Below are 12425 nucleotides of genomic sequence, written 5' to 3' on the forward strand. Positions count from 1 at the left end.
AACCACTCGATATGTCTCATGAGAACATCTTTGTGCTTTGCAAGTCAACTCCTGAACGTGCTACCTGGGAACCACTGAGATCTATGCTAATCTGCTCGTCGTCGTGCTATCCGTGAACTTCTGTGACTGCTTCGAGCATACCCATCAGTGCGCTACCTGTGGCCATCCACCTTTTATCCCGCAACATACTGCTCTGCTTGCTGAATCCAACTGTTTGTTGGTCAAGGTAAGGCCATGTATCCTGGTCATATTTCGCAGATTTTTAAATTTCTATCTATTTGCGAGTACAGTACCCAATAGTGCTATGTTCATTGGTCTCATTGCTATTGACTTGAATTTCCATTGCTATGCTAACAATAGATCTATTTATTTTCATCTGTGTCAATTGTCATCGAATTGCATCCTTCGTGGGTCCAGTCTATTATGTAAGCGTGTTTCCTTCTCGTGCAATACAGAACATCCAAGGGATGAGTCTCATGTTCAGTTTTTAGTCACATCATTTATACATTTCTGCAACTTATGCAAATACTAAGCCGCACATAATGAACTGGTATAGTTCCTGCGACCAAAACAAACCTTGCATTGATCATTGTATGATTCATTTACTTTTGTATCAAATCTTTATTCTTGAAGATTGTATAATAATGTCGATATTTACTTTTCAGATTTATCAACAATGCCTGCCTGTTCGATTAGCCATGCCCATGCGGAATCTGAAGGCACTACAATGCATGTATTCCTGAAAACTGTTGATCGAATAAGAGAATGGGTCAGACATTGCGGATATCCACTGGATGAGCTCGAAAGTAGAGTCCAACAAGTCTTACAGGACAAGAGGGGTGATCGATACCGCATCTGCAGCCGGCACTTTTCCTTGGACATGTCACAACATCTTGGGTAACAAAGAAGAATAAACGGCGAACGACACGGAAATTGCTCAAACGCTATTCCCACTCTATTCGTCCACATTCCGCCACCGGTGAGTCAAGTGTCCGGATTTAGCTCTAGGCCTTGCGGTAGTGTGTAGGTATCCGAACGGATTAATTGATATTGTAGGTGTTCTATCCCTTGTAATAATTTCGATATTGATATGATTGTATAGTTTTTTGAATAATGACATTTACCAATATATTCTTTTTCGATTTCATAACCCACAAACGCAATGTGTATATATATGAGAACAGGGAACTGTGCTGTAATGAGCATTTTACAAGTATTCTGTCGCCTTATGTGGCTATTTTTAATATTGGCATTTCATTATCAATCATTAATTTACCTTTACAACTTCTTGACTATCCCTTGAATCTGAAGAACATTCTACATCTTTGACGTGGTCGCAGTTATCAACCACTTCTAGCGCGTATCAGGTAATCTTACTAGGCTAATCCGCTACAGACCTGTTTTATGCATGTCAAGCAATATTTTTATTTTATCGTGTAATCATTTTACCGAATGTTTGGTTAGTGCTTTCCAATTGATATACACCTTAGTCATCGCCCACTGGTGTTTGTTTTCGGTTATAATTAGTGTTATCCATACTAATGCAAGTACTGTCGTTCAGGGAGATGCTGAAGCGTCCGCCACATCTACAACATTTCTAGATGTTCTTCAACAGCAGGAGGTATGGATACTGACTGCTCCATCGAGCGTCATCATCAGAGCTGGAGTTCTTGTTTGATTGTTCTACACAATGTTTCATTCGTGGTTAGCCGTTGATATGTACCTGTGCTGTCGACCCCAGGTGTGTGTTATGTTTTCACTATTGTAATCCTCACTAATGCAAGTACTATGTTTCAGGCAGTTGATGGAGCGTCAACCCCTGCACTTGATGCAGAGCCTGAGATTCAAGTAATTCCAGGGGAAGTGAAAGCGGGACCATGCGTATACGAATCGGCGCAACAGCTTTCGGAAGTGCGCACTACATTTGCAACATCCATAGATATTCTTCAGCAGCACGAGGTATGGATAATGACAGCTCCATCATGCGTGATCATATAACGTGATTCCATTTGCTATACTTTCTTCCCTATTAACGCAAGTGCTGTGTTTCAGGGAGACGACAAAGCTGCCACTACAATCACAACATCCAATTTAGATGATGCAGATGTAAATAAATCAGAGAAATAAGTAGATGAAATGTGATCATATTTAGATTTTCCTTGATTCTTTTGGACAATGCATCATTTACGGTTATCTCTTTATATGTATCTGTGCGTCCGACCCAAAGTGTGTGTTATGTTTCCAATATTGAAAACCATACTAATCCAAGTACTGTGTTTCAGGGAGACGACGGAGCTTCCACCACAATCACAACATCTCATTTAGATGATGCAGATGTAAAGGAATCTTTGAAATAAGTCGATGAAATGTGATCATATTTGGATTTTCCTTGATTCTTTTGGACAATGCATCATTTGTGGTTCTCTTTATATGTACCTGTGCCGTCGACCCCAAGTGTGTGTTGTGTTTTCAATATTGAAAAGCATACTAATGCAAATACTGTGTTTCAGGGAGATGTGGATGCCTCCTCTCCAATACAGCCATTCAGGGCAGTCCATGCAGAGCCAGAGGTATGGATACTGACAGTTCCATCGAAATAGATCATCACTGGTCGAATACTTGTCGTTTGATTGTTGCACACAATGTTTAAATCGTGTTTGGCTATTGAGATGTACCTGTGTGGTCGTCCTCACGTGTGTTTTATGCTAACAATATTTTGATACATAGTAATGAAAGTACTATGTTTCAGGGAGACGATAGAGCCTCATTCCGTGCTGTCTATGTGGATACAGAAAATATAGTCGTTGCAGCGCAAGAGGAAGGGAGGACATGCGGAAACGAATCGGAGCTACAGCGTGCAGATGTTGAAGGTCGAGTCAAAAAAGTTGCAAAGAAAAAAAAAACAAAAAAAGGTTAGTTACAAACAGTTCATAACTTTAAAAAAAATGTTTGTGTTGGGGACTATTTTATGTTATTTTCCAGTCAATTCTACTACACTCCATCTTGTGTTTAAACTGAACATCCCTTTTCCAATCTCTCCTCTAGTTACCCGTGGGTGTCAGAACTATACACACACAGACAGTGAAGCGAATGAGAGATGTGGCTTGCCAGACCGTGTACACTATGGAGGAACTATTAATTGAGGCGAGGCGTGTTCAGGCTCGAGATGCTCATGTCCAATGGCCAGAACATGAATTAACTGTGTTTGGAGACTACAGCAAAGTTGCATTGGACCATAGCTACAGTGCGACCGCACCACCACAAGAAGATTTTATTGAATGTATTGAAGATAGCTCTGAAGTAGTTGCAGATCAATTTACACAATCTACACCCGCCAAAAATTTGCCACCAAAAAACCTGTCGACATTGTTGTGTTCCCCCATCAATGTTGAAGTAATAGATGTCGAAATGACAGAGAATGAACCAGCCGCAGCATCTATAGACGCATCAGAACTTGATATCAGCGATATTACTTTCCAATGTGTTGAAATCTCCACAACGTCACAGGCTGAAACAACGTTGACGCAGGATGACAGTCTAATGAAAGAGAGCAAATACATTGTATTCGACAGTTGTTTGATGGAAATTATAAGTATGCTGAAATGTGTGCATTCCATTAGAGGGAAAGTATGTGGGAAGCCATTGATTAATGTGACTCGTCAAATAAAAGGCAGTAACGTCAAAATAAATGCCGCCTGTAGATTAAATTATAGGTTCTCATGGTCTGCACAACCGATGCTGGGGAAACTGCCAGCAGACAATCTACTGTGTGCAGCTGCATCACTTTTTAGTGGCTCCAGTTTTAGAAAGTTAGGGGCTTTCTTTCAGTTTGTGGGACTCCATTTCATTTCTAAAGCGCTGTACTACATATACCAACGTGATTATCTGTTTCCGGCCATTAGTGATGCTTGGAAAATTGAACAATTGTCTCTAGCAAGTACATTCGAAGGCAAACGATTCAGGCTAGCCGGCGATGGACAGTACGACAGCCCTGGATTTTCTGCCAAGTACTGCACCTACCACTTTCAGGACATGGATAGTAAGAAAATTGTGAGTTTGGTGGTCGTGCGGGTAACACAATGTACATCGTCAGTGGCCATGGAGAAAGTAGGATTTATAAAATCAGTGGAATATCTACAATCAAGGGGAATGCACATCGACCTCATAGCCACGGATAGACACGTTTCAATTGCCAAGACAATGAGAGAGCAGTTCCCACATATTAAACATCGATTTGACGTATGGCATCTTGCTAAATCAATAAGAAAATCTCGGCTGCAGGGAAACAAAAAGGTTTTGAAAGTATTTTGCAGTGGTCACATTCCATCACCAACCATCTTTGGTGGAGCTCAAAAACTTGTGAGGGGTCAGTGGAAATACTACTTGAAAAATGGCGGTCACTGATGCACCACTGTACCAATGTTCACCGCTGGACAGCAAATGAACATTTCCACCAATGTGAACATGGCCCTTTATCCCCAGAGGAGGCACGGAAGAAGAAGTGGTTGATTCCATCTTCACCGACACACAAAGCCATTGAGAAGATTGTTTTCGACAAAACTCTATCAAGAGATTTGAGAGGACTGACAGAATTCTGTCACACAGGAGATTTGGAGGTGTTCCACAATATGTGCCTAAAGTACAGGCCAGAGCGCTTGCATTTTAGCTTTCGGGGCATGAAACATCGCACTCTACTAGCGGTCTTGGCCCATAACAGCAATGTCGGACGTGAACAATCTAGGACTAGGGGTAAAGTAAGGATGCCTCGCTACACTAAGGTGTTTTCAAAACGAAGTAAGCAATGGGGGATCAAACCAGTCTATGATGAAATGCAGTTCGACTTTGTGAAAGGCCTTATTGTTGCTGTGTTAGAGAAGCACAGATATGGAATTTTGGACGTTTCTGTGCAGAGCAGTGATCCATTGCCACCGAACATTGCGACTGTGCCATGCCCACCCAAAGCACAGCTGATTGTGAAGTACAAATCCCGGTTTAAATAATTGCAATACGATTGTCTTTTTGTAAATGAATGTTATTGTACAGGGTACCTGTAAACCTAACCCCCTACCTTCACCATCATGGGTGGCGAACAAGCTGGGTGTCATCTTTGAATTCTCTCTATTCACCTCACATATGTGTATGTATATATTTTTCTCATGTCTCATCTCATGTCAATGCTGCGCACTGTTAACGGAGGGGAGGCTTGCGTATTGCAAATAATAAAACAAACGAACAATAAATCTCACTTGTAACTCAACTCCTGTGGTACTTCATACTTTCCCTGACCTTCCGCAAAAAATTAAATGTCTCAATTTGGGCTGCAAAGCTCGCAGACAACGGGGACAAAATTGGGGCACTTAGAAACGCGCCAGCCAAGCGGGCCGTGGCATTTGGGAGAGAAGCCAGTTTGCATTTGCACATTGAGGCGCACTACATAGACGGATTCTAAACTTCAAGTTCTCACAGATGCCTATACTACGTGATGTTGCAAATAAAGAATGCGAAGAACAGCGCCCAGATGAGGCCCACAAGTCGCACTGGAAGTATAAGGGTCTATTGTTTTTTGACCTTGAGACAGGGACCATGCCGAAAGAACTACATTTGAAAGGAGTGCGCAATAACGTAAGAGACGATAAGGCAGAAAATTCAGAAACTAGACCGAGTTTCATTTTAGTTCAGTATACGAAAAATCGTTGTCAAGAGCACGGTCCGTTTTACAGACTGCATTACGAAGAGACACAATGGAAATTTCAAATATAATGTAAGTAAATCTTTACACGCTTTTATACCGGACGACGATTTAATGAATGGATGCATGAATAAATGAATGAATGAAGAGCTAGGAAAAGCAATTAAACGTGTTCGTAGTGGGCACATGGGCATGCAGGTCCACTGGTCTCACCGATCTCGGTCCTTGGCCCAGCCACTTTTCCCTGCACTGCCTACCTGCACTACGGGACTGTCTCTGTATCCTTCAGCCCCTACTCCCGGCATTTACCTTGCACTTGCCACCAGCTGGCCCTATTATTTAATTTGTATTCAACTAACCATGTTACAGCCCTTCCCCATGCGCGATCAGAAAGACACCTGGCCTAGTAGGATCGTTGTCTGTCTGCCCTTGTTCCCCACCTGCCTCGTCACGCCTAGAAACACTTGAGTATAGGCGCTTTACAAATGCCATATCATATATCATATCATTCCTCGCGCATGTAGACTAACTGTCGTTTATCGTTGTGTGTTTGCCTCGATTTATCTCGTTACTTTTCGCATTGATTTTAGAGACGAACATACTCCATTGAACTATCCTTGCAAGCAAATAGTTTCTGATCGGCCGTAATAAATGAAATGAGTAATATTAATGAAGTTCGGCTAGCGAGACTAATTATAATTTTTTTGTTTTCATAACAGGTATTTGATCCCATTCTGCCACTGCCATCTGTTTGAGACACCGGCGGATGGATTCTTCAACAGACACCTGCAGCTTCGTGTCAACAACTGGAGCACGATCGCCATATTATGGGACGATCGCCAAGGGCCCACATGCCCTTACGCTGTTCTAGTGGCTAGAAGCAACATATCAACCTTTAGGCTGGACTAGTGCCTAGTTGATGGAACAGCCTTGCGGTTCACCGTGCTTCCAAATTGATTCTTTTTACGAAAATGAACACCCTGTGTACCATAAAGGAACAGCGCGTGACTCAAGATGAAACGGAACAGTTATTGCGGATACAGATAAAAGAAAATAAATGGCTTCCGGAGTTAATATGGCAATTGCTGAATATTCTCTAAACATTGAATGTCAAATAAATGTACTTTACCAAATGTACCGTGTTGCTGTTTCATTTTAAAGTACAGTTTCATATTCCGAATTGTGCCGCGCTGTGTTGTGAGTTGATCTGTGTTGGTTTCCGGGTTCTGTGTGGAGTCGCGCAGAAGACGACTGGGCGCGTTTGCCTACGCAGCACATTAACGTCACAGAGAGCGGCAGGGAATATGAATGTTTTGATAATGTCAGGCTCAGGGGCGGGGGGATTGATTTAGTGCTGCAAAAGCAGGTCAGCCAGGGCGATGGGGGAAAAGATAGGATTATCAGAAAATGGCGGCTCCTTGGTGCTTGTTTTGGCGTGCGTTTAATGGACGAAAACTCGGGTAAGGTCCATAGGAAAGTTTTCTAAAATCGAGCCACTTAGGCTTAAAAAAACATGGCCGACCCGTAGGGACAATAAAAAGTTTTACTAGACCATGCCTTTAACTACTTGGAAGTATGGGGATGATGAGGGATACTGGACCACTTTAAAGCCACTTTCATGCTTAACTGCTAGCAGCAAGCCACCCGAGCGTCCCATGGAATTTTTGACCGCAAATGATGAAATAATTGTATGTGAAGCACAAATTGGAGCAGTCGTAATCCATGTTTCCTGCAAAGCTACAATATCAAATCGATGCAGGTCTCTTGTGGCTGAATTTATAAAGTGAGTGTGACCTCTGGTGTTCCAACACAACAAGCTAACAGCATCTTGTTTAAGGGTTAGTTATGAATGATTCACATGCACTTGGGGTCCTGTGACTAGGGAAGCATGATAGAGGATTAGATTTTGGGTTGTGGCAAGCTGTTTTGATTTGTACGTTGGGACTCGGGACTCTCTCCATTTTGTCAATAGCTGGTTTAATATTTTCAGACAAAATGAATCCCAAGTCAAATAATGACATTCGCGCCTGCCACAACATGTTAAACACCAGACCTGAACGTACATGTATTTTAGCTTCCGACAAGTCATCTTGATTGACAAACTCTATAAATTCAATGTCAATGGTAGATGGGTCTTTAAGAGTCACAATATCAGCACAGATTTTCAATATACTAGATCTGTTAAGAACATACGTTGGAAATGGTGCTGCACGAAATTTCATATTCAATGAATATAATTACGGTTTACCAATGGAACACAAATTTTGAGGACTCACAATTAACTCTTGCATACTTGTTTCACAAAGCATGGAATGGATCAAAGCCTGATTCGGCTGTTTTTTTGATATTTTACAATTTTGTTGAGCTACATTTGTTTTCAAGGAAAGAGCTGCAGATGTTAATTTGTGGTCCTGACTACTGGCCTTCAATTCCGAAAAACAAGATTCAATCGAAGATTTAATATATTCCCTTAGATCTTGTTTTAATGTTGGTATAGGCTTTATTACAGAGGTTGCTTGCATTTGTGCAGTTTTTTCAGGCTCGACTACAATAGATTGTACATATTCTGCCTACGTGCTAATGGGCAAGCATGCAGTAGCAAGCTTTGGTATAGGGAGTAGCTCAGTATGACTCCTGGGTGACTGCGTGGTTAACTTCAATATGCCTTGTGATTGATCTAAGTGTGATGGAAGAGTTAATTGCGAAGGCAAGGAGGAATGCGCAGTATAAGCATTAATCGAAGCTCTTATTTCTTCTCTTAATTGTGCGATGACTGATTCAACATGTACAATGTGATCTGGTACGGTGGCTGCTGACGTGGATGGGATGATGCCTTTTAGTATTCTTGAATCAGGCGGCATGAGTGTCCCAGAATCGGATTTAGTTTGAAACATAGATAGAGGCATGACAGCGGGAATGACTGCCTGCTTTGCTAAGGCTATCAGATCGTCAAGTGGTTGATGTGGTAATGTCGCTGAAATCACATTGGTTGGAACTTCCGGGATAAGTGGCATTACAGACTTTTTTAATCGAGATTGAATTTTAATAAACTTTCGAGAATTCTCCTTAACTTTTATACAAGAATTTGTTTTTTGCACAGCTCTTTTCATTCTTTTCCAATCTTTTCTCGAGCGACGAGAGGTAGAGGATTTGGGTAAGGGATTGGTGACAGTTGGTGCAAATAATTCAAAAATGTTTGAGTTTTTCTGGAGAGGTAGAGTATGACAGGCATTAGTACCGTCTGCTAAAATATTGGACTTGTCTTTGTCAACCACTAATGTTTGTACAGGTTGAAGGCACTTGTTCGCCTGGATCAGATTGACAGGATCTACTGCCGTTAAATTGATGGGATTTATTGATGCATTGTGTATACAATTATCTTGATGATCCTTATTGAAATATTGCTCTATGCGCATTGATTGGCGAGTAACCTTATTGTCTAGGACCTCATACAACTTTGCAATGGTCAATAAGGCAGTGTTCATTGCACTCAAGGTGTTATTCAGAGCTGTGGCCTCTGGAAATGAGAAGCGCTTGTCCTGGGCTTTATCTATAAAGAGTTCTGATATCTTGCCGTCTTCTCGGAATCTTGTACGAGGAGTAAGGGCTATGAAGGATGGTGATTCATTTACAATATCAATATGGGATTTGTTCAAGTTAACTGAGGAATTGATAGGAGTGGATTGTGGTGAAAGAAGGTTTTTAGCAGGAATAATAGTAATATTATGTGAGAGCTCTTCCTGCAACTGTATTAGATCCCCTGTATTTGAACATATATAGAGTACGTCAGATGTGGGACAAGAGGAATTGTTAGACAAATCCATAAACTCTAAGGCATCATCATCGACCTCACCCGTCATGCAGAGTTGCTTGTGAGCTTGGCGTAGTTGCACTTGGGCAGCCACTGAGCACAGCACAGGTTTCATGGGGAGCGTTGTGGTTAGTGTGCCTTGTAGTTTGCTACTGGTAATATCATCAGTAGCTAAGTTAACCAGGTCAGGGCTGGTTAGTTTCATGTGAGTATGAGCCTGTCGTTCGCCTGCAAGACAGGCGGCTTCTAAAGTTATGTCAGTGACTTCCGCAATGGAATAATTACTTGCGCATCTGTCAAGATTGATGTGGCTTGTCTCAACACCTGGGGGCGGGGGGTGGAGAGTTTTTGGTCGAAGTAGCTTATTAGATTCGGGGACCTTAGAAAGGATTTCAGCCACGACAGGTGGCAAATCTTGTTCCCCACTGTTGGTCATGGCTGGGGGAAGAATTGGGGCTTCTTGAGACGCAACCAGCAATGCCTCACCTGGGAGAAGTGCATACCGCCGATGACAATCTACCCAAGATGAGAGAGATTTTGAAAGTTGATGGCTTGGAACCAATGGAAGTTGCAAATGGTAAAATTGACTGTTTTAATGATAAACCGGCCACCGTGCTCACATGACCCACCATATTTTCGGGCATGTCGGTTTTCTGCGTGAATTTGCGAGCTACCATGATAGTTACAAAAAGCCAGAAGACTGTTCAAATATCTTGTGCAGCGCAATTACTCGAGGCGCTTAATAAAGGCAAGCTGCCCGGAAGGGATCAAAGAGGGAATACCTCCGCAGTCTCCCAATCGGGTGAGCTGCCACCAGCACCTAACAGCAGCACAACAGCCAGCGGGCTTGTCTCCTCCGGGCTTGGCGCCGCAAGGGTGGATGGCAGTGCGCTTTTAACCCTGATATGTGTCACGTGATGGGTCACGTGATGAGCGCAAGCCCCACCTCCTCCAAGCAGCGTTCGAGCACCTGCAAGAGCCCCTTCATAGCTCGCAGTGCAGGTTAGGTGAGGTAAGTAAAAACAATCGTTCTTCTCAAGTAAAAGCACTTTGGTTTGTCAGGATACACGCCGCTCGGGCGGATGGCAGTGCGCTGTAACGCTGAGATGAGTCACGTGATGAGCGCAAGCCCCGCCTCCTCCAAGCAGCGTTCGAGCACCTGCAGGAGCCCCTTCACAGCTCGCAGTGGGCAGTGCGCTTTAACACTGAGATGAGTCATGTGATGGGTCACGTGATGAGCGCAAGCCCTGCCTCCTCCAAGCAGCGTTCGAGCACCTGCAAGAGCCCCTTCACAGCTCGCAGTGCAGGTTAGGTGAGGTAAGTAAAAACGATCGTTCTTCTCAAGTAAAAGCACTTTGGTTTGTCAGGATACACGCCGCTCGGGCAGATGGCAGTGCGCTTTAATGCTGAGATGAGTCACGTGATGAGCGCAAGCCCCGCCTCCTCCAAGCAGCGATCGAGCACCTGCAGGAGCCCCTTCACAGCTCGCAGTGGGCAGTGCGCTTTAACGCTTAGATGAGTCACGTGATGGGTCACGTGATGAGTGCAAGCCCTGCCTCCTCCAAGCAGCATTCGAGCACCTGCAAGAGCCCCTTCACAGCTCGCAGTGCAGGTTAGGTGAGGTAAGTAAAAACGATCGATCTTCTCAAGTAAAAGCACTTTGGTTTGTCAGGATACACACCGCTCGGGCGGATGGCAGTGCGCTTTAACGCTGAGATGAGTCACGTGATGAGCGCAAGCCTCGCCTCCTCCAAGCAGCGTTCGAGCACCTGCAGGAGCCCCTTTACAGCTCGCAGTGGGCAGTGCGCTTTAACGCTGAGATGAGTCACGTGATGGGTCACGTGATGAGCACAAGCCCCGCCTCCTCCATGCAGCATTCGAGCACCTGCAAGAGCCCCTTCACAGCTCGCAGTGCAGGTTAGGTGAGGTAAGTAAAAACGATCGTTCTTCTCAAGTAAAAGCACTTTGGTTTGTCAGGTGGTTTAGTGAACCCCAACCCTTGTGCTTCGAAAAACATTAATTCACTTTCATCAATCAATTAGGAAGGAGGAAAATCTCCCTATTTTTCCCGCCCCTTGAATATAAAACTATTGGCAGGATCGGTGGAGGAAAATCACCTCCATCGTTTACTTAATTGCTTGTGCCTATTCCCATTGCCAAGCTGTTTTCTTCTGTGCTCCTAATCTCCCTTTCCTTTCTATGATCTGCCGCACCCCCTAGTTCGCATTCTTTCTCCCCCTCTTTTTTCCCTCCTTACTTTGCCTACCCCTGCTACCTCCTTCATCGCCATGCTTATTACCATGTTCTTTTTCCTTTTTGACCCGGTGTTATAGAGCTTGAATGCACTGTGCTCTGTTGTTTTCAGTCAGGAGGAGACCCCCCACAACAACCTTGAGATTTTCTCGAGTAGCACTGCTTTTCCTCCTTCAACCCCATGTACCTTATCAAGAATCCTGTTTCTCTTATGTGTCCCTAGGTTTTCATCTCTATGCGTGTTCCTGCCCCTTTGGCCCACATGTTTTTTCCTCCCACATGTGCTTGGTCATGCTGCCTCCACCCTTGCCTTACATAATTTTCTGATTTACACCATGCATGTGAGGTGACTGCAGCTAAACCTGGAGAAGAACAATATGACAGTTCTGCTGACAGCCAAACCCTCCTGATCGTTAGGTTTTCACAGGAAAATTCTGCATCACCTCTAACCTGGTGCATCCACCATGAAATAACCATTTGTGAAACCTTGCTCAGCTTCACAGTGGTTAACTCATCGGGAGAGGGTGGTTGCAGAGGTGTGGTGTGGAGCTGTGCCAAAGAGCGAGTGGTAGAAATATTTTCTCTCTACCATGCACAGTGCCTGCACCGCAGAAGGAAAAGGACTCTGGTATGAAAAGACCCTCGAAAAAGATTATTTTACAGTACTTCAGG

General features: G+C 43.6%; 1 protein-coding gene across 4 annotated transcripts in view; it reads left to right on the top strand.

The window, feature by feature from the left end:
• SCMH1 (Scm polycomb group protein homolog 1) overlaps positions 1-12425 on the top strand; it is a 1232539-nt gene that overhangs the window by 739989 nt on the left and 480125 nt on the right. The gene's annotated exons all lie outside the window — the stretch shown is intronic.

Source organism: Ambystoma mexicanum, chromosome 11 (assembly GCF_040938575.1).
Source record: "Ambystoma mexicanum isolate Mex_15411 chromosome 11, UKY_AmexF1_1, whole genome shotgun sequence".
In the NCBI taxonomy this organism is placed as follows: domain Eukaryota; kingdom Metazoa; phylum Chordata; class Amphibia; order Caudata; family Ambystomatidae; genus Ambystoma; species Ambystoma mexicanum.